The sequence below is a fragment of the Salvia miltiorrhiza genome, chromosome 5 (genome assembly GCF_028751815.1).
Source record: "Salvia miltiorrhiza cultivar Shanhuang (shh) chromosome 5, IMPLAD_Smil_shh, whole genome shotgun sequence".
NCBI classification, from domain to species: Eukaryota; Viridiplantae; Streptophyta; class Magnoliopsida; order Lamiales; family Lamiaceae; genus Salvia; species Salvia miltiorrhiza.
In genome coordinates, this window is record NC_080391.1 from 10,110,410 (window position 1) to 10,135,740 (window position 25,331).

The 25,331-nt window shown below is 31.9% G+C and overlaps 1 long non-coding RNA gene across 3 annotated transcripts; it reads left to right on the top strand.

Moving 5' to 3' along the window:
• Positions 1-18,259: 18,259 nt before the first annotated feature.
• LOC130985900 (uncharacterized) lies at positions 18,260-20,220 on the top strand. 3 transcript variants are annotated; one of them, XR_009089113.1, is made up of 4 exons: positions 18,260-18,568; positions 18,664-18,739; positions 19,108-19,279; positions 19,850-20,220. It is a non-coding gene; the product is annotated as an uncharacterized LOC130985900 (long non-coding RNA). The 3 variants fall into 3 exon arrangements; XR_009089112.1 differs by having other exon boundaries at positions 18,265-18,564; XR_009089114.1 differs by having other exon boundaries at positions 18,266-18,564; positions 19,162-19,279.
• The last annotated feature ends 5,111 nt before the right edge of the window (positions 20,221-25,331 follow it).

Sequence of the window (25,331 nt, forward strand, 5' to 3'; positions counted from 1 at the left end):
CGTTTTTTTTATTCAAATGAGAGATAATATTATTTTTCCATTTTTAGTGTGATAACATTATCTCTTATTGGAGTGAAAATGTGAAACATGAAATAATGAAATTTTCTTTGGTAGAAAATGAGGAATTTAAAGGAATTTTTTTATCCCTTCATTTCTCATGATAAATTTACACGAGAATACACCCTAAAAGAATAATGACTAATAAATTTACTTATATTGAAAGTTCGAAGAAATTTGAAGATTAATTATGGAACTAAGACTTGTTGGAAATAAGACTTGTATATGACATGTTTGATGCTTTATAGGTGATTTTTAGAGCATCTGCATCGCCCTACTCGATGGGGCTTACTCGAGTAGGACGTTGCAAGCCAATCCTACTCGAGGGATACTCGAACTGTATGTATATCCGATCTCTTTTTAAAATTGGTGCGTGTTCTACACGCGCCCTCATTACTACCTTTTGTTAATTTTATAGGTGAATTAATGTAGCCGTGTTATTAACTCAAAGTTAAATAAAGACCGTGATTCATAACCCGACCTAGATTTGTGGTGGGCAATTCCTATGTAAAGGTCTGTTGTGGTGATCATGAAGAGCGATGGGAACAATACAACCCTTTAATTTGGTGGAGAGAGAGCCCTAATTCATGTGGTGGATTTTTGCACAACAATGAGGTATTCAATTGGGTTTTTGTACATTGATTTTTCAATCAAAATAATATATAGACGAACTATTTTTGCTGGTGAAAATAGGCTGATCATAGAGAGCCACATAAACTGTCAATGATTTGTTTTGTTTATTTTGTCTTCTTGTTAATTAGTTTCGCAATTCGTGAAAATATTATAGATAGATCGATATAGAAATTGCTCACATCATCAACTAGATAAACGACATTATATATACCATCATCTCATCTAACTTGAAATATATTTTTTATTAAGGGCGGTGTGCTCTTTGATTGGCAATTTATCGTTAAAAATAAAAAATAAAAAAAGATAAAAAAAAAAATATCTCTTTAAATTTCTCCTTTTTTTTCTTCATTATCTATAAAAGAAAATACACCTTTGCTCATTCCTTGTTTTCACTCTAGTGAGAGATAATATTATCCCATCTTGAAGAGAAAAGGAAAAATGAGATATACAGTGTGAAAATTTCTTTTATAAAATAAGGAAAAAGAAAGATGAGATTTAAAGGAAGAAATTTATTTTTCACCTTCTTTTCTCGTGATAAATTTTCAACTAAAAAGAATTAGATTACTTCTGATACGTTGAATTTTTTATAATAAATTTACAGCTAAAAATACGTTACTTATGATGCGTCGAAACTCATTGATAGCCGGAAAATTACATCTACTCTGTATACATATTCTATCATGTGCTCACCGATCACTATATTAGTTTATTTGTTTCTTCTGGATAAACAATTATTTTAAATGAAATCTAGGTCAAATTTTCTTACTTTTACTAGCATATTTACATCCCTTGTAATACATGAGAAATATTTTTATATTTATATAAAAATAATATTAATTCGATTATCATATTTATAAATATAATAAAAAATAATTTTAATTGAATATATTTGAGCTGAATAATAAAAAAATAAAAAAGAATTCACAATAATAAGTTAAAAAATGAACAAAAGAATTGAAAAATAGATTTATTAAAAAAATAGATGAGAGGAGAGAGAATTTTTTTGTTTATTTTAATCTTTAGATAAATATAATTTTTACATTTTAAATCAAATATTTACATAAAATATAGTATCAAATTAAAGTTTTTATCGTAATCTTTAATTTGATATGCATATTAAATATTTTATGATTAGTCAAATTTCACAATTTTAGAATGAAATAAAACAAAACGATAAGAAGATCAATATATATATATATATATATATATATGTAGGGGGCCGCTCCAATGAGACCCCCTAATTTTAGTGAGATCTAGGGCACGATCTGGTGCGTTTATTTTATCAATCCTATGGCTGATATTGTATCTGGAGGGTGATTTTTTTTCGCAGGGTTCGAATCCTGGAGGGAGCAGAATATTTTAAATTTTGTTATTCATCAGTATATACTGCATTGTTCATCAGTATATACGGCCCTGTTCATCAGTATATATGTCTTATTCATTACGAATTTTTTAAATTTTATTTTTCATCAGTATATACATCTTGTTCATTATATATACGTTTTATTCATTAGTATTATATGTCTTATTCATTGTCCTAGTGTTTCACGAAAATTATGGGGTCTCACTGGAGCGCGCCCCTATATATATATATATATATATATATATATATATATATATATATATATATAGTAGTATAATTTACAGATAAACCTTCAAGTTTTTATTATAACTATAAAATTGTCACTCAATTTTAAAATCAATTTAAAATTAATTTTAAATTAAAATATTGACTTTTTAATATAATACAAAATCCAATTTTAAATGTTTTTCCACAAAAGAGGGACGCCAATTATTCCATCTAATTCTCAATGAAAATGATCGTTGTATTGGCTTGTCTACAGATATGTAAGTGTGCGCTTTTTCCACTGTGGAACGGATGTCTGTGTTTCACATTTCCATATACCCAAAATATATTGTTTAGGGGGATGGAACCTTTCCCCAGCCAAAACATATTATTTAAATTGAATTATTATTATTTTATTTGGAGGAAGATCGGTGTTGTAGATACTAAAAAATTAATGCTAATAGAGATATGATTTATATTTATGAATTCAAGCATATCCTCATATTTAATCAATGTGGAATTCTAATTACCCTATAAATAGTTGAAATCAAGTTTTTCCCCCAGCAAAGCTCCACGCACTTTATAAAGATCACTAGTGATTGACGATCAAAGTTTATTGGTGTGCCTTTAAATTGATAATTAATTAAGTGTAATTTAGATGAGCTTGTTCAATGATAAAGCAACTTCTCTATATAGGAAGATGATCGTATTTAAACTCGTTAAAAGGGTATTGACCTATCCCAAGTTTAATTAGACCGCAAAAAAGGCATATTACGATTAGTTTTACATTTACCTTTTTTGAAAATTAATAAAAAGACTTCATCTGGGAATCAGGCCATTCTCGTCACACTACGAAAAGAGACAACTTTAGTGGTAGATTTTTATTTTCTTGTTATATACTCATATAAAGAATTTCATTGTTATAGCGACTTAAATTGTTGCATTACTGTTGATAATTAGTCGTAAAATAACTATGTGAGTACTCATGGATTAATGACAAAAGTCTATGTTGAAAAACATTTATGCTATGTATTAATGTTTGTAGTTCATAAAAATAATAAATTGTAGTTGGTATCTCATTTAGTGTCGTTGTTATCTCTTAAAGTGGCCTCAGGTGGGCAGCATTTGAGATTAATCAATCATGCATCAACTTGAAAAAACCAATCATTGTTTAAATGGTGATAGGCTGATTAGGTGAGCATATAACATTAGTTAAATGCTCATATCGGACCTAACGTGCGTCAAACTGATTAAAGATATAATATACGAATAAAAATCCAATCAATTTTCAAAAAGAAAAAGAAACAAAGAAATGGGTTATGGCAAAAAACTACACGAATTTTAAAAAAATTGTAATTTTCACGTGAATTTGACTTTCGACGAAATTATAGCTTAGTTGACATTGGAAAGTTCGCCTGATGTTTGTCTAACTTCTGATGATAATGAACATTTAGAAGCTCGTAGGTTTAAGAAGGCAAAAATTAATATATTTGACTTAATTTTGATTGTCAACTAATTAAGCTCTAATTTTGACGGATATCAAATTTAGATGAAAATTACAACTAAAATATAAATTTATTTTTTTAAAAATTAATTGAAAGTTTAAAAAAAAATGTAATTTTTTTAAATTTCGTATTTTTTTTGTCATAATCAATAAAAAATAATTATTATGTGGACCCGAGGTTAAATTAATTGTACGACACTATTTGCGCGCCTGAATAATTGAGTGAGCCATCATAGTTTTATGTAATCCATTTTCACAAGTCGCAATACAGTGACGCATGGTTTAGTGTTGAGATTAGGTCTTAAAAATGAATCATGACATCTTAGGTTTAAAGTTTGGTGGAGTTTGTAATAGCATACACAACGACGCTCGTTGGGCTGGAGCGAGACTGATCTCGTTGCCGAGCTTGATGGGTGACTCTAAAAAATGAGCTTGATTCGAAGTGTCTAATACCAGGTGCGTGCTCTTCAGTAAAAAAATCTGATTTTTTTTTTCAGTTTCAATTTTAGTTTATAATTTTTTTATATTTTGTTTTTGCCCAATTTGTAATTTTTAATGTAATTTTCTATTTTAATTATTGTAATTTTCAAATTTAAATTTAATAAAATTTTGGATTTTAAATTTCAATTTTTAAAAATTAGATAAAATACTTATAGAGCCATTTTATAGAAACCCTGTTGTGGAGAATGTGGCTCTGTAGAAAGGTGGCTCTCGAGAGAGTCCATAAGGAGTTATTTTGAAATTGCGTGTGTGTTTTCCCAATTTGTGTTATTTTGTGTTAATTTCCTACTATTCGCCCCAAAGAGATGTTGTGTCTTATATTGGGACGATTGGTACGAAATAACCAATTCGCACCATTCATCCAAAGGTTTGTAGTCCCAAATATTGGGACGAATGGTACAAAAGAACCTATTCATACCATTCATTCAAAGGTATGCCCAAATATTGAGACGAATAGTACGAAATGGTGTGATTAATACCAATAATCGTGTCAAATGTTGTGATTCATGGTACAAAAATGACATATTCGCACAACTTCGAATGAATGGTGCAAATATGCAATTTCCCACCATTTGTTCCAAGTTGTGCATTGCCAGAACTTGGAACGAATGGTACAAAATAACAATTCTCACCATTGGTCCCAACATTTGTGGTACCTCACTTGAAACGAATAGTGGACAGTCTCATTCGTACCACTCATCTAAAAAAACACGAATAAATTCAAGTACAATTGATGAGTATAATTCGAATCAACATTTTATTATTTTTCTTCATTTTTCAACAAATACAATTACAAATTATATGAGCAAATTAAACAAAATAATACGAAATCTAAAAAAGCTAGTTAAATTCCTATTATGAAGGGTACGAGTTGGTTCGGCAGCGGAGGTGAATCCTCTTTCCAGTTGTAGTATGTTTTTTGTATGTGTTCAGGACCCTTTTATTATGAAGGGTACACATTTATATTTTCGTACCGCAGTTGGAGAAGAGGAAGGCTCCACTATGCATGGTTGGAGACTGTTTTCTTCTCACTCGTGACACGAATGGTGGTGCTAATGACTTTTGGCGCTACATGACAGATCTTGGAATGGATGGTACAATTTCGTACCAAATCTTCTTAGATCTCACGATTCTCGAAGATCTTGAATGAAAGCAAATATGAAAAAGAGGATATTGACGGCAACGTACTAGTGACATCGGAGATGGAGAGAGAAGAGATTATCGAGAGAGATAGAGAGATGTATTGTAAGAAAAAAAATAGCAACAATGGAGACGCGACTACAAAACTAGGATTTCAGAGAGAGAGAGAGTGCGGAAGTAATGAAAATAAAGAGAGCCACTGTTTTTTTTTTTGTACGTAAAAAAAAAAAGGCTAAATAATATCGTCTAAAACACTTATTTTTGATACTTTATTGAAATTATGCTTAAAGATAATTATTAATTTTCACAATTTTATATGACCAACGAGAAAACCCCAATATTAATCTCCGCATATAATGAGTTAAATGAATTATAAAGACGGGTGCTAAATTAATTACATTTATGTCCTTATGAAACCTTAACAAAATTAAATTATGAGGGTAATTTTATATGTTAATATGTGGCTGAAGTATTATGTTTTTCCAATATCTTGGACTGATTAGTTAATTTTATAAAATTATTAACCAATAAATTCCCATTTGCTGGTTTTATAATGTATAATATGTGTGTAATGTAAAACAAATCTTTGTATTGATGAGGCAAGGATAATAATACTTTCTTGCGTCACCATTTGTGACCAAATCAACATTTCTGACTCAAACTTTTTTAAAGTTGAAATGTGGAAATTGGAGGCTCTTAAATATTGCATAACATTATTCTCTCTCTCTCTCTCTTGGTGTGTGTGTTTGAGGGGTGGTGGGTTCAAAGTAGTAGGGGTAATATTTTTGGTGTCAAGTAGCATGACGAATGATGATTACCATCCCCTTTTATGCGGACGTGTGAAGGAGGATTTAATATTGTATTGTGGTGTGGAAGAATCTTCTTTCTGCCGCCTCTTATCATAAAGCACAAAACACCTATTCATAAACTCGGGGGCCAACACTCAATTATCGCCTAATTCACATTTTACTTTGTTAGTATAAAGTGAATCATTTTTCAACTACTATTGACTCATCTAACATTTTATTAAAATATGCGTCATTAAAAGTGATGCACGCCCTAACGAGACAGAAAGAGTATTTTTTTAAAAATTATTTTTAATAGATAAAACTAATAAACTTAATTTTATTTAATTTTTATATTGAAATTTTGAGATATTTTAAATTATTTAGTTATTTATATTATTTGAATTAATTTTACTTAATTTTTATCCTATTAAAATGATGAAATTAAAATTAAAATAAAAATACTCAGTCATGCAAAATGATGAACATATTGGTAATTGTGTTGAACGTATCCAGATTTCGAACCCCTAAAACTCTCAAACGTTCAATAAAATTATTGGTATGTTCAACCGCATTACTATTAATTTCTTGTATAAACTCATTTTTTTTGTAGAATGTGACCATATATATATATATATATATATATATATATATATATATATATATATATATATGGGTGGGCTACCGTGAGAGCACATCTTAAAATGGAGTAAGAAATAAGAGTAATTTTTAATGTATGAATTTTGTGTAGAACACGTATGAATTCGCTGTATAAAGGTATGAATTGTGAAAAATAATTTTTTGCTACCTTTGGGATTCGAACTCAGGACCATAAATCCATCCAACAAGATTACGAATCAACCGTAGATCTTGATGATCTAAGGGCTGAAAATGATTCTTATTTTATATCTTAAGAAATGCTCTTATTTTAGCTCTTCCCTATATATATATATATATATATATATATATATACTGAGAATGCTATCTTTCGTGAGAAATGAAAATGATTGCATAAGTCAGTATATAGTGTTGCATAAACTGCAGTATAAATATTACATAAAATTTTTACCTGGGTTTAAATCTTGGAGGGAACGAAATTTTTATCTAATTAATTGAATTTCGTTATGCAGTCATTACAAGCACCTTTTGCAAATTACAAGCATTTTATGCAACATCTTTACAGGTTTATGCAATCATTCTTCATTCTCACCACATTTGTCCATTCTCATTTATATATATATATATATATATATATATATAGAGAGAGAGAGAGAGAGAGAGATATGGTGATGTTCAAATAAGAGCCATTAAATAAAATAACAACGGACAATTATTTTCAGTTTTTTTATCATCAGGATCTAAGTTGATGCATCATCTTGCTGGATGAATGCATCATCTGGGTTCAAATTCTATATGAAACGATTTTTTAGTGCATTAACTTTAACAACGAATGAATTAATTTCACAACAAATTCACTAATTAGAATGATTCTCACATTCTCACGAAAAATATCGTTTTAATTTTAACAGCGAATGAATTTATTTTACAATAAATTCACTAATTATAATAATTCTCACGTTCTCACAAAAAATATAATTTTCACTAGATCATTAAAATTTTAACTGAAGGGAGCGATTTTTTTTTTTTCAGTGCAACAAATTTAGCAGATGATGCATTAATTTTTTATAGCATTAATTTTTTATAGAGAGCAAAAATTGTAATTTCTTTTTGGATACTCTAATTATTAAGTAAGTTGAAAAAGATGGAACACGGGATAAAGACTAGGAAAGGGAAAGAGTCATTAAGTAGTTGCTGTGCCTTTAATTAATTAATTAATTTCTTATGTGGAAATGCTTTACTTTATTAAGCAGCTTTTTCTAAATTAGTTGGTCGGTGTCTTTATGATTGAAAGATAATGACTTAAATTCGATTAATTATCAGCTACTAAATCATACTTTCTTCTAATGAAATTTGAGCCTTTATTGAATGTAATTTGGCTTGGGTAGAGACGTTATTGAATGGGCCTTCTCATTGGATATTGAGTGGAGATATTCTATATATATAGTCCCTTAGCCCCAATTTCTTTTTCAATTTTGACGTGACCTTAGCCCCCTTCTGAATAAATCAAAACCTTCTATTCAATCCATGGATTTGAGATGCATCATTATTCCTCATTTCACCAAAATCATCACAGTAGTCATCTCCAATCACCATCTTTGCACTCCTCGTCTCTCTCTCTGCTCCACATCCTATCAAATCATTCAAGAAACCTCTCTCTCTCTCATTAACACAACCGCAATATATAGTTGAATTTCGATGATATGATCGAAGCGCATTTTTCACCTTCGAGCAGCAACTCCAACGGCGTAGGACTATCACCTTCTTCGCTGCAAAATCAGAACCTTCTATTCAATCCATGGATTTGAGATGCATCATTATTCCTCATTTCACCAAAATCATCACAGTAGTCATCTCCAATCACCATCTTTGCACTCCTCGTCTCTCTCTCTGCTCCACATCCTATCAAATCATTCAAGAAACCTCTCTCTCTCTCATTAACACAACCGCAATATATAGTTGAATTTCGATGATATGATCGAAGCGCATTTTTCACCTTCGAGCAGCAACTCCAACGGCGTAGGACTATCACCTTCTTCGCTGCAAAATCAGTGTTGGAGGGCCTTATTACTGCACAAAATCAATTATCACAAAAAATTAAGGCTCACAAGAAACACACGCATACCTTCCATTCTATAAATACTCCCCCCGTCCCATTATTAATGGCACGTTTTCCTTTTTGGGTTGTCCCGTTATTGATGGCACGTTTCCTTTTTGGGAAAAAATAAGGGAGTGTTTAATGTTAATTAAAACCCTAATTAAAAGCCTAATAACACTTACTTTAATTAAAAACAAAACAGACTCTATCAATCACTCCTAACACTCTCTCTCTCTCTCTCTCCCGATTGCTCTTTCTCGCTGCCTCTCCTCCTCCACTGGTTGCTCGCCGGACTCGTTGCAACGGCGACGAAGAGCGCCCTTCGCCTCGCCCTTATTTTCCTTCCCTATTCTCCATCGTCTTTCCTCTGTTGTGTCGCAGAGATCTACTGCGTCGCTTGAGTTGGCGATCTGAAATCGTCGCCGGTGCTGAGGAAGAAGAGACGAAGGCGAGGGCGCGGCAACGCCGCTTCCACCCACCGCCTCCGCCCTCCAGTTCGCTCGCCTCCAACCTCCCCTTTAATCTTCAAAAATTAGGGCTTCGGATCTGCGCCGCCTCCGGATCTGCGACACTTGCAATTCACAGAGGAGGCAGCTGCAATTTTCAGAGATGGCGGCGCTACGCCGGCTTCTCTACTGGACGCCGGACTGAGTTTGTAAGCTTTGATATTCAATTTCTTAAAATTTGGGTTTGTAATGTTGTGAGAATTTCTTAAAATGCTTCGAGGCGGAGATTGTTGGGTTGATGTTTGTAATGTTTGTAATCTGGGTTTAATTATTCAATTCCTTCCCGTTGTAATGTTTGTAATCTGGGTCTTGTAATGTTGTGGTTTGTAATTTTGTGATTGTTTTGGTAATTTGCTGAGATAATTTTTGGAAATTCCTTCAAGTTTTTACTGAATTTCTGGAGATGCTTTAGAGCCTTAGTCTTTGGTGATTGGAGATGGGTTGATCCGGCCAGGAGCTGTTCTTGGCGGTGGCGACTCCGGCCACCGGCCTCCGGCGGCAGAATTTTGGAGGTTGGAGGAGAAAGGAAGGGTTATACTTCTCCTTAATCTTGCTGTGATCTTTGCAGAAATTTTTAGAAACAATTAATAATTCCTTAATCACAAACACCACACTCCTTATTCACTTAACTTGCTTCTCCTTAATCTCCGTGCCGAAAAGAAACGTGCCATTAATAACGGGACGGAGGGAGTATGTTTTCTCATTTTACCATTGCAGCCTTTGTAGTGCAACGACACTCTTAGAACTACCACCACCCGCAAAAGCGACGGTTGATAAATTAATGGGATGGTGCTTGTTCTTTTTTTTATATTTTTGGATGCTATATATAAATATGTTATTTTAATTTGGGATTATGAAATAAGATAGTATATTTAGAGCACTCCCAGCAGATCACCTAAATGCACCACTAACTCTAAATTTAGGCTAAAACAATTGAAAATGAGATAAAAAATGCATCCAACAGATCCCCTAAATTGGATGGGGCCCACAAAATTTTTTACACCTACCTAAATTCAATCTTAAATTTACACCCACCCTAAATTTATTTTAAGCTTATAATTAGTAGGGCCCACACATAATTATTGTTTTTATGTAGAAAATAGGAGATCTGGTGTATACATTTATAAAATCGAGATCCTAAAATTAAATAGGGAAACTTTAGGGAGAAATATAAGAGCATAATTTTGAGATTTTTGCTGGGAGTGCTCTTATAATTTTTTATTAAATAGGAGGCTATGCAGCGTAGAAAGGGGACTATAAGAGTGACTCTATTCATAGCCCCATTACACTGGGAGATTGGCCTTTCTTTTTACTTTTTTCTTTTTTCTCTGCTTAATATTTCAAGATTTTCATAATTTTATTGGATAATAGTTAATACGTTTCTCGCCCAACGTTGCGTATGAAAACACAACTCTAAATTTGCATTTTTTTTAACAGTGAAGTTCAACTTAATTGATAAGATAGTTTTTTTTATCATTAAGTTAGAGTTTGAGTCACCACAAAGAGAAATAAGGAACCTTTATTAAGTGTGTGTGTTGATTTAACGGTAGAGGCCTTAATGCCTAAAACCAAAGATCTTAAGTTTGAATTTAATATCGTAATTTGATCTTTATTAATTTATCAAAGAAATCATTATTAATCGCTATTTAAAGAAAGTTAAACGTTTGGGGTCAAAATTAACTGCAGCTTCTTGTCATCTTTCATGTTGTTTCAAAACGGCGTTCGTCCATTACATGGAAATAAAAAATTTTATATATGTGGAAAAAACTGTACCATATCATATTTTTTATCGTCAAAAAATAGGGCATCGAATGTGCCAACTGCAAGAATCAAAGATGATGATTCTCGGCAGCTGTGTGAGTCTTGTGACTACTTTCTTTTTAGTATCGTGAACTATATGGGCTGAATTATTACACCTCACATGTCACATCCTAAATGTATATAAACTAGTATTTGATAAATTTCGAAACGTAATTGTAATTAGAAATTGTCGAAACCAAATTATCAAATTTGAAAGAGTACACTATCTAAATTATCAAACTGTCCCTCCAAAAATATCCAAATTAACGATCTTTTGTTAACATTGAAATTTAAAATTTAAATCTCACTCTCTTTTTTTCCTCAAGTAAAAAAAAAAAAGTTGAGAACGATATTCATAAAATCTGTACATAGTCAATGTTACATATTTTCTTAAAGGACGCAATTTTTTAATTTCAAAGTTGAGTATTTTGAACTAATAAATAGCATGACGATGAAGCGCAGTCTGTTGGTAAGACGCTTCCCCTCCAACCAATAGGTCGGGGGTTCGAGTCACCTTAGGAGCTAGAGTATGAGTGAGTTTTTTCTTTTCTTTGGTTGTAATAATTTTTTTTTAAAAAAACTAATAAATAGCAAATGAATAAAGTTTATACATTGCCGGGAGGGACTATTTTAATTTTTCATTATAGGCGCACTTGGGTGTGCACGGGTCGGATTCGGCCGAAACTCAAGTCCGTCCCAACCTAAAATTCTACTAAGATCTAATCCAATTATTTTTGTATACACGAACTATCACATTAATTCATTAATATTATCATTTTTATTAATATTAATTATCACTTTCGCAACTACTTTTTTTTTTTTTTTTTGTGGGTGGTAATTATAACATCAAATTTAAAGATCAGATCATGACTGTCCATGATGGATTCGAATTTGAGATAGCGTTAGGTCAACACACACGGCAACTGTTACTTATAATCATAAGAATAGTAATACACTGCAACCTGAGATTATATACTCCCTCCGTCCCATTCCAATAGGCTCACTTCTTTTGGGCACGGAGATTAAGAAAACGTACTTTTCAGTAGAAAAAATGTAGTAAAGTGGTGTGATCCACATCAATTAAGTACAATTTTTTTTACCAAAAAAAAATGAGCCTATTGGAGTGGGGCAACCCAAAAAGGAAAATGAACCTATTGAAATGGGTCAGAGGGAGTATAATTTATCATTTGTTTTTGTACTTTATGGCTCGTTTACTTTTTATGATTTTTTCTAATGGAGCCATGGACAGTGGTGCTGAGGGAATGGGTGTTTGTTGGAGGAGATTGAAGAGACGTTGACATGGAAGAGTTTTGGGAGTTTTTTAATGGCAGCATGATTTCATCCGATTACTTTTTCTTTTACATGTTCTCATTATTTCTTTGTGTCGGTGATTCCAGCAAAGCAGAGGTAAGCTGGGAAATTATGTTTGTTTGAATTGTGAGTTTTTTTTTATGTTTGTATTAATATTTTTGAATTCACAACTAGTTTGAAAATAGCGATGAATTTACAACTCGATTAGTTGTGAATTTGAATTTTAATTAAAACTATAATTCAGGACTCGAATAGATTGATTGTGAATTAAAGTTTTAAAGCTAGAATTTAAAACTAGGAAGAGTCTTGGTTTTGAATACGAGTTTTAAAACTAGAATTCACAACTCCAAATAGTTTTGGTTCTGAATTCGAGGTGTAACCTACAATTCGCAACTTTGAATAGTCGTTGTTTTGAATTTGAGTTTTTAAAACTATAATTTACAATTTGGAATAGTCTTAGTTGTGAATTCCAGGTTTAAACCTACAATTCACAACTATGAATAATCTTGGTTATGAATTCCAGTTTTAAAATTAGAATTTACAACTCGAAATAACATTGGTTGTAAATTTGAGTTTTAACGCTAGAATTGATCACACCTATAAATAATTTTGATTGCGAGTTCGAGTTTTAAAGCTAGAATAACTCAATACTCAAATTCACAATTAGGAATAGTCTTGGTTGTGATTTCGAATTCACAACTAAACGAATCAGTGGATAATTAAAAAAAAATTTGAAGAATAAAATGGTAAGTCTGATTCAATTTTAACTTTATTTTTTATTTTTTTAATCTTAATGGATTAGTTTTTATTTTTGCTAATTTAATTTAGACATTTTTAAAGTCTACTCAATATATACAAACACATACATTATAAACTCATGAAATTTTCAATTTTATTTTGATATCCAGTGTGATATGAGATTCGCGCATGCCATTTTTACTCAAAAAAAAAAAAGAAGAGCCAAAGCATGTGAGTTGTGAGGGGTGAGAAGGAGTTGATGGAATATAATTAATCGCAGCCCTCATCTCATACTCACACCAATTGCAAGGAAGACAAGTCCAAGTATCAAAAGCTAGCGGAGAGCAAGCTTCTTAATTCAATATCTTCTCTTCTCTTCTGTTTCTTCATTTTATTTATTTATCTTCAGAAAGGACACAATAAATCGTTATCTTCAGAAAGGACACAATAAATCGTTAAATGGGATTTTCTCGACATCCAAAATTGGTCTCATGCATGATAAAAGTATTATAAGCTTTCTGGATATATCAAGTATTATGTATTCATATATATATATAGGAGGAGGTTCTAATAAAAATCTCTGTTAAAATGAGAACTAGGAACCTAATCTTGACCTTTTAAATATTAGATCTAATGGTTATGATTTAGTCAACAAAAGAAACTGTGCATCTATTATATTTTACTGTGCACTTAAAAAATATGCATTTTATGCAATTGAAACCAACAATGCAAAATACTCAAGCAAATCGAAATTGTGCATCTATACAATTGAAACTGTGCATCTATGCAATCGAAATTGTGCATCTGTAGTTTAATCTCAGCCCTCTATTTTATTTAAATCAATGGCTTTAAATTGGTTCCTAGTTTTCATCTTAAGAGGGGTTTTTATATTAACCCTACTCTATATATATATATATATATATATATATATATATATAATATTATTGAATTAAAACATGCAGTGTATATATATATATATATATATTCTTTTGGCCTTCAGCTTATTAGTATGTAATTATATATTTGCACTCTCGTATGCAATATCTCACAGTCCAGACTCCAGACTAGCTACTCGATCAATAAAATACATATATTAATTATTAATTAAACAAGTTTCATGCATGTGAACACATAGCAACGCAAACGTAAAGATTATAAATATCGCGTTTCATTAGATTTCCAGTCGAAAATTTTGCCATTTGAGACTAGAGTTCATGCATGCATGTGAAATTGTGAACATGCAATTCGTCACAATTCGAACTTGTTTTCATTTACTACATAGCAAGAATTAATTGCTTCATTAATTATATTCAACTCTCTACACGCTATGGTTAATTTGGTTCATCCAGTTAATGGCTGCAGACTTGGCCCTTTATCGCAGACTACTGCCTACTGGATGCATGCATATATATATAGATTGTAGCTTTCACGTGATCCATTTTTTTTTATTTTGCAAAAGCAAATATATAGCACAGAGTGACCATGCTAGCACATGAATGTTGATGATACTGTTTTTAGCTAAACTCGTGCAATATATATATATATATATATATATATATATATATATATATATATATATAATACAAACTAGCTAGGGTATAAACGCTTCTTAACAAATAAAATACAAACTAGCTAAAATATAATTATACGGTTGATTCATCACTTTGTTGGATGAATTTATGGTCCCGAGTTCGAATCCCATAGATAGAAAAAAAAATTATTTTTTGCAATTCATACATTTACACAACGAATTTCTATGTGTTTTACTCCTGCAAAGCATATAAAAGAGATCACGTGTGACAAGTTCGAACCTATAGCCTTGTACCTGTCATTTTTTGACACGACATGAAAGCACAACATGAAATACGCACATAATTAATGAGTTAATGTTCAACCTTGTCGTGTTCATATACTTAGCACGTCGACGCAATAAGGACTCGATAATTTCGTGCCGTGTTTGTGTCAGATATCCATATCATGTTTGTATAACTCGATAATTTCATGTCATGATCATGTTTATGTTCGTGTTGAATCGTATCATGTTCATACAATATGATGATATTTTTTATAATTTCTATTTTTCTATTTGATTATTTTGTAGTGGAGTGTGCCGATCGGTTCGTTCGTGTCGACATGAACGAAATTATTTCACCTTCATGTGGCTTTTGTTTTGAACAAATTTTAAACGGATCGGATGGTGTTCACATATATATAATTTTATTATATTGTATTGTTATTGTGTCGACATGATAACAAATTCAAAACGTATGAATCATGAGTTTAATCAGACATATACATAGACGTTGATGGAATTCTCCTCGCAGCATCACTAGAATATCTCAAAAGTAAAGGAAAAATGGAAAACATTTGTTTTGTGAGACATATTTGCGACAAACAATGGGAAATATGAAGAAGTGGTGACAAGAGTTCCTGATGATGCGCTATCAACTAGTGTCCAAAACAGCCACGCACTATCAACAACTACCAATAGCATGCGCGCATTTCTCTACTATTATCTTCCACATTTCAAATGTGTGGGACCAGGCCACGGCTTGCAGCTGCATAAAATATTTAGATGCATCCCATCATCAATTGTTTTCACCATGCATGCCATTTCATTCCAACTGGACCACGACAAAACTATGAATTGAGAAGAGAGAGAATGTTTGTTGTTTTTCTCATTTATCAAAGCGATAGAGGGAATGTTGGGCAATCTTTTTTAATAATTTTAAAAGCCCATCATGGTACCATTATAGTTCAATCACTAAATCATAACTCTTTCCACTTGTCTTCTTTCTTTTGCCCTTCAATTCCCTCCAAATCACTACCTTCCAACAACTAAGAAAGTTAAAGGTGAACTATAAAGCAAAAGGGAGATTGATGGTTGTGAATTTGAATCCTTGACATGCATCATTTCTCTTTAAAACTAACATCTGTCGAATATATATATATATATATATATATATATACCTCAAAAGGAATAAACACGTATTTGATGTAGTAACAAATTTATGTTTTGATTGCACACACACACACATATATATCCAATCAATTAATTTAAAACAATAAAGGTTGTCCTAATTTATTTTAACGAACAGATTAATTTGGGACATAATTATTAATCTTTCAAATACTAAATAATTATATATATGTGTTATTCTATTAATCTTATGACACAAATAAAATAGAAGTGTAGGATAAGGCAAGGAGTTAAATTTATAAAGAGTTGGGAGAATGTGAAGAAAGAGCATGCATGGCTCTACCAAACACACCATTCCATGTCCTAGTTTTGGTAGTTTGTAAGAAAGCATTAATGCTTTAACCTCTCTCCACCAAACACTAGCCAAGATTGAGGTGTCGTAGTTTTGCTCTTGGACTATCTGCTTAGATCGGCGATTCCCACATCTTCTTCAATTTCTCGAAAAACGCCAAACTTTTAAAAAGAAAAGGGCAGGCTCCCACGCGCAATTCTCTCAATATAAATGCGTGTGATGGAAGCCATGCAAATGCAACAATCAATCATTTCTACTAAGTAAATTCTGTAAATTAAAATGATGAGCGAAGGCGGGCATGGCGTGGTCCCTCTATTGTTGCAGGAGAGGTTCAGACAGTTGCAAAGAATGAAAGAGATGAGAGAGGAGAGAGAGTTAGTGAGAATGTTGTTATGTAGCACTAGCAGTTTTAATTACTTTGCGGAGCCACCGAAGCCGCATTGCCAACTTTCGCTGTCGATGTGGCCGGATTGGCCGCCGCCGCCGCCGCCGCCGCCGCCCCGATCAAATCCTTCAAAGTCGTTGCGCTTTGCTGATCAAAACTGCGCCTCTGATATCGACACTTCTCTTCATCTGTGACTGTGATATTGTATGAGTTGATAGGGTTTGCTTGCTTAAGTATGTCCATCCTATTGTCATCGCATGGAGGATGCTATAGATGTTATACGACTCTAATTAATAAATTATGTTTTTAATCTATTTTCTATGAGATTAATTACGATTGTCGCCAGCACGTACTGGAAGTTAATTAATTAACACTTAATTAATGTCGCACTAATTATCTTTGAAATTAAAATAATTTAATTGTTACCAATTTGTATGGTTAATTAGAGTTAATTTATTAACTTTATAGTTATTTATTTATTTTATTATTTTATTTTCTTTATTAATGTTAGAGTTGTGTTTACTCTATTTAGATATTGTAATTTATATAGACACTTGCTTATTCGTTGATACCATCGGAGATACCAGTTGAGTTACCGACTTACCGATTGCTCCAAAATGTTCCTTGAAGATTCCTTTGCAGACGAGCACAAAGATTATTACAGATTATGATCCCAGATCAGAGTTATATTCGAAGAAGACTTCTCATAGCTTATGAATTGACTCAAAACTTAGCAATGACGAGTTCTAATCGAAGAAGTAGTCTTTGATCTCTTCTATATAAGTCGAATCATCCAAGAAGTCTGGTGGGGTTTTTTGTGCATTTATTCAAGCAGTTCATGTGTGCAGCACGTTTTCTTTGAAAGAGCATCGTTGTTTCGATTATATGTTCTGGTTTCTTTTGCTTCGCGTTTACTGTTGTTGATAGCAAAGCAATTTCATTTATCTCGTTAGGGTATACACTTAGTAAGGTTAGTGTTATCTAGCTTTCAACGATTTCTAGTGTTGAGGTTTTGGGAAATTATAGAGCCACTGAAGATCGAGTCTTGTGTGAGTCCTGCTGTAATTTAATCTCTCATAGTGAATCGTTTTCCCTGGACAAGGCCCCCCAAACGTAGGTGTTCTATCACCGAACTGGGTTACCAATTTGTGTGTTCGTGTTTATTTCTATTTTTGGTTATTGCTATGTTTGCGAGATTTTATGTGTATTTGGATAGGCGAGTATTCAATTAAATTAATATATATATATATATATATATATATATATATATATATATAGGGTCAAGTTAAACAAAGAAATACCCTATGTATAGAGAATAGAGAATAAATCTTGGCCCTTAAAACCGCTTAATCGTGCGGTTTAAAATAAATCCGCTGCCCAATTTTAATTACCACAAATATTGTTCGAAATTACATTTTAAATAGAATAAGGGCATTTTGGTATCTGTGCAAATCATTAAAAACTGCAACCACCGGATTTTACTCTCATTTACCGCATTTCATCCCCCCCAACATTTACTGTCAACCTAATCGATTCAAAATCCGATTTGAGGTTCCGAGGAGATTTCGACGCAACAAATCCAATTGAAGGTGGGTAATCGTCCGATTTGAGGTTCCAAGGAGATTTCGACGCAACAAATCCGATTGAAGGTGGGTAATCGTTTGAAGTTTCGATTTTTCACTAAACAAATCAATTCAAAATCTTATGGTTCAATAACTTTTGTTTTGTTATTTCGATTTCAATGTCAGAATCGTCGGCGACTTGTTCGTAAAGGGTTAGGTTTTGAAGATCTGCTGAAATCGAACGGACCAACTTCGATTGCAGGTAGCTATTCGTTTCAAGTTCTGATTTTTCACAAAACAAATCAGTGTTTTTTCGATTTTTGTTTGCCTTTCCATGGAATTAATTTAGGTATTATTGCTTCGAATATGATGTTTTGAACAACTGATTGTTGTTGACGATGAAGAAATTTTTTGTAAAATTGCAATTCGAGATTATGAGATTTCAGATATTGGGCTTTCAATTTTTTGAATATAAGTTCAGTTTTTCAATTTCTTGAAGATATGGGTTTATGAAATATAAGTGTATTATAAAATTTGTGGTTTTGATTTTGAGGCTTTGGATGTCGATTTAAAGCATGATTGGATTTTGTTTAAAGTATTTGGGGTGTTGGTTGATATGTACAAATGCAGAAGAAAAAAAACGGTCATCGTTTCAATCGTCGGCATCTGCGACGAACGCGGCAGTCGCTCGCTGACTTTACGTGACGGGCTTGTCGAAGCACACGACTGCTGCCGCTGCTGGTTCGAGCGCGCATCCTGGCACCGCAGCACCCCGTGCTTGCTGCCCATCTCGCCGATCAAGGTGAGGATTTCAGTTGGCATTTTTTTTTTGGCACTTTCATGGAATTATAATTCTGGGCAAATCAACCACATGAACAAGTTTAAATTGAATTTACTTTGACAACTTAGTTAAATGCGAACTACACAATATATGTTTGTTGAAAGTTCAAAACCGAAATCATAAGACCTCATTTCCAACTTCAATATACTCTGGTTTTGATTGCATATTCGTTTTGGGTTTGTAGAACAATCAATAATATTCTATTAATGATCTCCAAATTTTCCACTGTAATAATCAAATGTTGTTTCGTTGAATTCTTTTAAGTTTGTTGGAAAAAGAAGGTTTCACCAATATATCAGTTCATAAAGCTTTGAGTTGTTGCTTTACCACCCGTTCGAAATATTTGTCGGATTGTTCAATTCATTCTCCATGTTTGTTCAAAATGTTTATTGCGAAATTATTATTTGATAAACATCTTATTTGTTTTTTTGTCATGTGTTCTAAATATTTCTTTGGTTGTTCAATTTGTTCTCCATATTTGTTCAAAATATATTTTGCGAAATTATTATTTGATAGACTTCCTATTGCGAGATATCATTGTCGTCATCCGATCCGAGCCCCAAGACGTTGGAAACATACTGAAGGCAGATGAACGGCTGATGCTGGTGGTGGAGCACGCAAGCGGAGCAGATCGCGGATAATACGCCCAGGTGAGGGATGCAGTGGACGAGGATCGGGGCTAACAAACAAAATGCATAATTCCCGATCTGCCATGAAAGTGGGTTTTCTGGCATAGTTCAAGATTTTCGAGAATGAGGAATGATTGTGAGAGTAGGAGGATGAAGAAAGATGCCTTTTTCTTTTCCATTTTTCTATTTTATTTTATAAATTTATTTTATTAATTTGTGAACAAATTTTCTATAGTTGATAGAGACGAATGAAGAGATTTTTCATAAGTATGATTTTTATTTGGCTGTTTATTTCAAAATTTGTTTTTTTTTTCATTGAAATAAATATGTTCTGTTAATTTTGAAATTGTGGTTTGTTCATCTATAAATTATGTTATGTTCATTGAAAATTAGAGTGCGTGTTCATTGATAAGATATAATTATTCGTTACGTATTATATTCCTGAATACTACTATTGATATCTAATTGAAAATTGTAAAAATATTTAACATATAACATTTCGAACAAGCTTAAAAAAAATACGAACATCTAAATAAAATATTCGAATTTTTTTTTACTGACATTAAATACTCTGTGATTATTCATTACATATGACATTCATGAATAATATGATCTTATTCATCTTAATGTTTTTAATATTCACAATTCTTGAATAATATTATCTTGCTGATATAAAATATTTAACATAAAGCATTTCGAACAAGCATTAAAACATTATGAACATAAAAATATTTTTGAATTTTTCTTGCTGACATAAAATATTTAACATAGAACTTTTTGAACAAGCATAATAAAATTACGAACACCTGAATAAAAATATTTGAATTTTTCTTACTGACAATTCCTACCAACATAAAATGAATTATATTCAAAGTGAGACTTGATATTATGTTACATTATATAGGTATCTCTCAAATTGAAATATTCATTCCAAAATCACAATCATAAATAACTGAAAAAGTTCCCAATGGGATCGAACTTCAATACCGCATAAACCACATGGACTTTTTCATAATCCTGCATTTCATTCACAATGGCGAATCAGATAAGGTTAATGTGAATCAACGAGTTAGATACAGAGCAAATTCTAGATCTCCATAAAATCAACTAATAAACAGTCGAAATAATATACTGATAATCCGACTAATAAATCGACAGAAAATGGCGATCTAGCTGTATACACATCAAAAAATCCACAAAAAAAAATGAAAAAAAAAATAAACAAATCATTGAAGCTAAACATGAAAAGAGTTCCTAACAGCAACGTCAGTGACGAGAACACGAACTTGATTGTTGGCCATTAGATTTGCCATCTGAAAAAAATCGAAGGAGACAAAGATAGCTTTTTTAGAGTTTGCAAATATCTGCCTCTCATAATGTTTAGTATTCTCCTCGCAAGGAGGAAAAACAAAAAAAATGTGAATTCAATGAGCACCATTTAACAAATGAATTAGCAATTTAAGTAAACGAACAGAAACAATTAATAAACGAACAGAGAATTACGCACAACAGTAAACAACCAAATGACGTAGATATATTATTAAAACTAAAGTTTGATGAAGTGTTAATGCTAGTTTAATAAAATAACAGTAAACTGGAAAAAAAATAGCGAAATATGAAGTCCACTTTAAAAAGCAAAAAAAAAAAATGGGAATTCATAACACAATTGAGAAATGAATAAACATCATCACAAAACGAACAGACAACTTAAAACAACCGAACAGGGAGGAACGCACTGTAAGGGATGTTGACGTAATGGTTTAGATAAACAAATCATATACAGAACTTAACACAAATATTCCTACAGAACTTAAAGCTTCTCAAGACTTACATATTTTCGGTATAATGGTGTAGATGGGAAAAACGTATCTACAGAAAATGAAAAATATTACCTAGATCTTCCATGAAAACAGACTTCATGGCCGCCGACTTCAAGCTTCCCAAGATTTACAGATTTTCGGTATAATAAGGAGAAGAAGAGGTTTTACGGTAGAAGATTTACGGTATAATGAGAAGCAGAACAAATTTTACAGAAGAAGAATTTACGGTAGAATAGATATTGAGAATCAAATCTTACCAAATAAAAATAGATAAATTAAGATTTGTTTTCCTAAAAACATGCTGGTCGAAAATATCAAAGTACAAAACTAACCTTTTCGGTTATAATAATAGAAAATATATAGAAAAAAAATGGCCATTAGATTTGTTAGATTGGATGATCCAGATTAATTCTCCTTTCTCTAAATATTTATCATTCTCTGTTTAACCTTTCTCTATATATATATATATATATATATAGGGAATGGCTAAAATAAGAACGCTTCTTAAAATATAAATTAGGAACCATTTCCAGCCCTTAGATCATCAAGATCTACGGTTGATTCATCACCTTGTTGGATAAATTCATGGTCCTGAGTTCGAATCCCAAAGGTAGCAAAAAATTATTTTTCGCAATTCATGCCTTTATACAGTTTATTCATGCGTGTTATACATAAAATTCATGCATTTTTGCTGGCTCGTAATTCATCTGTTGATCATATATAATCTAACGGACATGATTTATTCACGCCATGTTCAACGGATTTTTTCGTTGAACATTCGTGAACATATACAATATTTTTGGGGGTTCTGGGTTTCGACCCCCCATATGTTCAACGAAAAAATCCGTTGAACATGGTGTGAATAAATCATGTCCGTTAGATTAGATAAGATCAACGGATTAGATTACTTCTCTCTTCTTTCTTATATTTAGGCCTTCTTCATTGAACTTTAGCCTATATATATATATATATATATATATATATATATATATATATAGGGTTAGCTTATATTGAGATTTTAAATATTTTGAGATTTTGAGATAAATGAACATATCAATAAATTATTTGAACATAACCAATATAACTGATGAACATATGAATCTATTTAATTTATTTAAAAAACACGCCACTTGTAGGGATTGAACCCCAGACCAACGCGCGTTCATAAAAATTAATTGACAAGTTCATCAAAATGTACTTATATGTTCATTTATCTCAAAATCTCAAAATATATATAAATCTCAATTGAACCAATTCCTATATATATATATATATATATATATATATATATATATATATATATGGAGAGGTTCAAATAAGAACCACTAAATAAAATTAGAACGGAGAACCATTTTAAGCCATTCGATCATCAAGATCTACGGTGGATGCATCATCTTGGTGGATGAATGCAGATCCTGGATTCGAATCCTGAAGGGAGCAAAATTTTTATTATTTTCGGATGCATTAAATTTAATAGCGAATGCATTAATTTATATAGCATATGCATTGATTTTAATGGTTCTTATGTTCTCACGATAAGTGTGGTTCTCATTATAACCACACCCTATATATATATATATATATATATATATATATATATATATATATATATATGGAGAGGTTCAGGAAAGAACCATAAATAAAAGAAGACCGGAGAACCATTTTCAGTCATTCGATCATCAAGATCTACGGTGGATGCATCATCTTGTTGGATGAATGCAGATCCTGGGTTCGAATCCTGAAGGGAGCATTTTTTTTTATTTTTTTGAGTGCATTAATTTTAACAGCGGATGCATTAATTTTTACAGTGAATGCATTAGATTTGATGGTTCTCCCGTTCTCACAAATAATGTAGTTCTCTCTAGAACCACACCCTATATATATATATATATATATATATATATATATATAGGGATGGGCTAGGGTGAAAACACCCCTTAGTGTATAAAATAAGTATAAATCCTAACCATAGATCTAGTTAGATTAACGATGTAGATTGAAAGTTTTTTAATTAATTGGTTCACATTAAATATACTAGAGAATGCATACATAATTTTCGATTGAGGGTATTTTTGACATTCAATTTTTGGCCCTTCACCTGCACCAACTTCCCTCCGATAATAGTGCTGCCTTTATTAGGAGAATAAATTCCATATATGATTGGTTTCGAAAAAATGGTGAGATAACGCAGAATCTCTCCAAATCTTTGACCATTAATGCAGAAATACTGGATTCAGTGAAGGAAGTAAAAATTTTATTCAAATACAGTATGAACCAAAAATTCTAGGGCTTTGTTATTATTATCTCGCTCAAGAACTTCCGGCGTATGAACTACTCCCTTTTTAGATTTCGGCTACTCTAAGTTAACTGGTTCCGATTCCATTTTTTTATAAAAAGAATAGCATAACGGGCTAGGGTTTTGGTGATAAACAATGGCTATTACGTAATCGAAACAAGCTGGTGAGTGCGACTGAGATGGGTTTCTTTCCTTTTTTTTATTTTTTTTTGTCAAGCAAATATTATAGCTTTGTTGGTTGTGGGTTTTTTTGGGTTCAATAATCGTTCGTCTTCTATGAATCGAAATTTTTAGCAGCTGTGTGCGAATTGATTGGTTCATATCTAATTTTTTGGTTTATGAATCAAATGGTTCATACCCAACTGTGTCAGGTATGAATCAAAATTTTCATACCCTGATTTTATATATCCAGTTGGCTTATAAATCGAATGTTTCATCAATCTCAGTGTTCAAAGGACACTGCTGTATGAAGTATTTTTTATTTTTTGCTACGGATGAACAGGAAGATGACGTGTTTCAAGGTTATGACATTGACCTCTTTGTTTTTTATTTTTTACTTTGCATATGGATCCATGAATCCGGATAGTTTTAATGTGAATCACTATCAAATGGTGTGTGAATTAATTGGCTTACAAAATGCATGTATGAATTTTATGGTGACTCTTTGTGTTGTAATCATTCTTTGGGTGTTTTTGTATGTTGTTATGCGGCTGATGAGCGTGGACTTTATGGTAATCTAAAAATCTATGTGTGCATGGATAATAAATTCCATCTTTTCATGAATGAATTGTACGTTAGATAGGTAGCTTTTCATGGAGGTTGTTAAGCAATCTGTTGATGAGGCATCAAACGCCTTGGCTGATGGTGGAGGGTCTCCTGTTGCTGCTGTCAAGAAGACAAGATATGAAAAGTGCAAATCGGAGATGGTGAATTACAAGGAGTGGGTTGTCAAATATCCTGAGGATTATCCGTCATTGTTTACGAGGACTACTCCTTGTGTCTTGGTGAAAGCTGTTAAAGAGATGAACGATCGTCAAAGGGAGGCAATGACGATATTAGGATTTGATTATTTACTGGATTTCATAACAAACTTTTTTGTTATGTTTAGTATCAGTAAGGATTTCATATTGTTGAGATATTTCTTTTTTAAGAATGACTATAATAATTGAATTTTTGTAAGTTGGTTGTCATTTTCCATTACAATCTGTACGAAATATAATGGTTACTTGAACTGGTCTAATGAAAAATTCAGGGAATAAATATTTTGT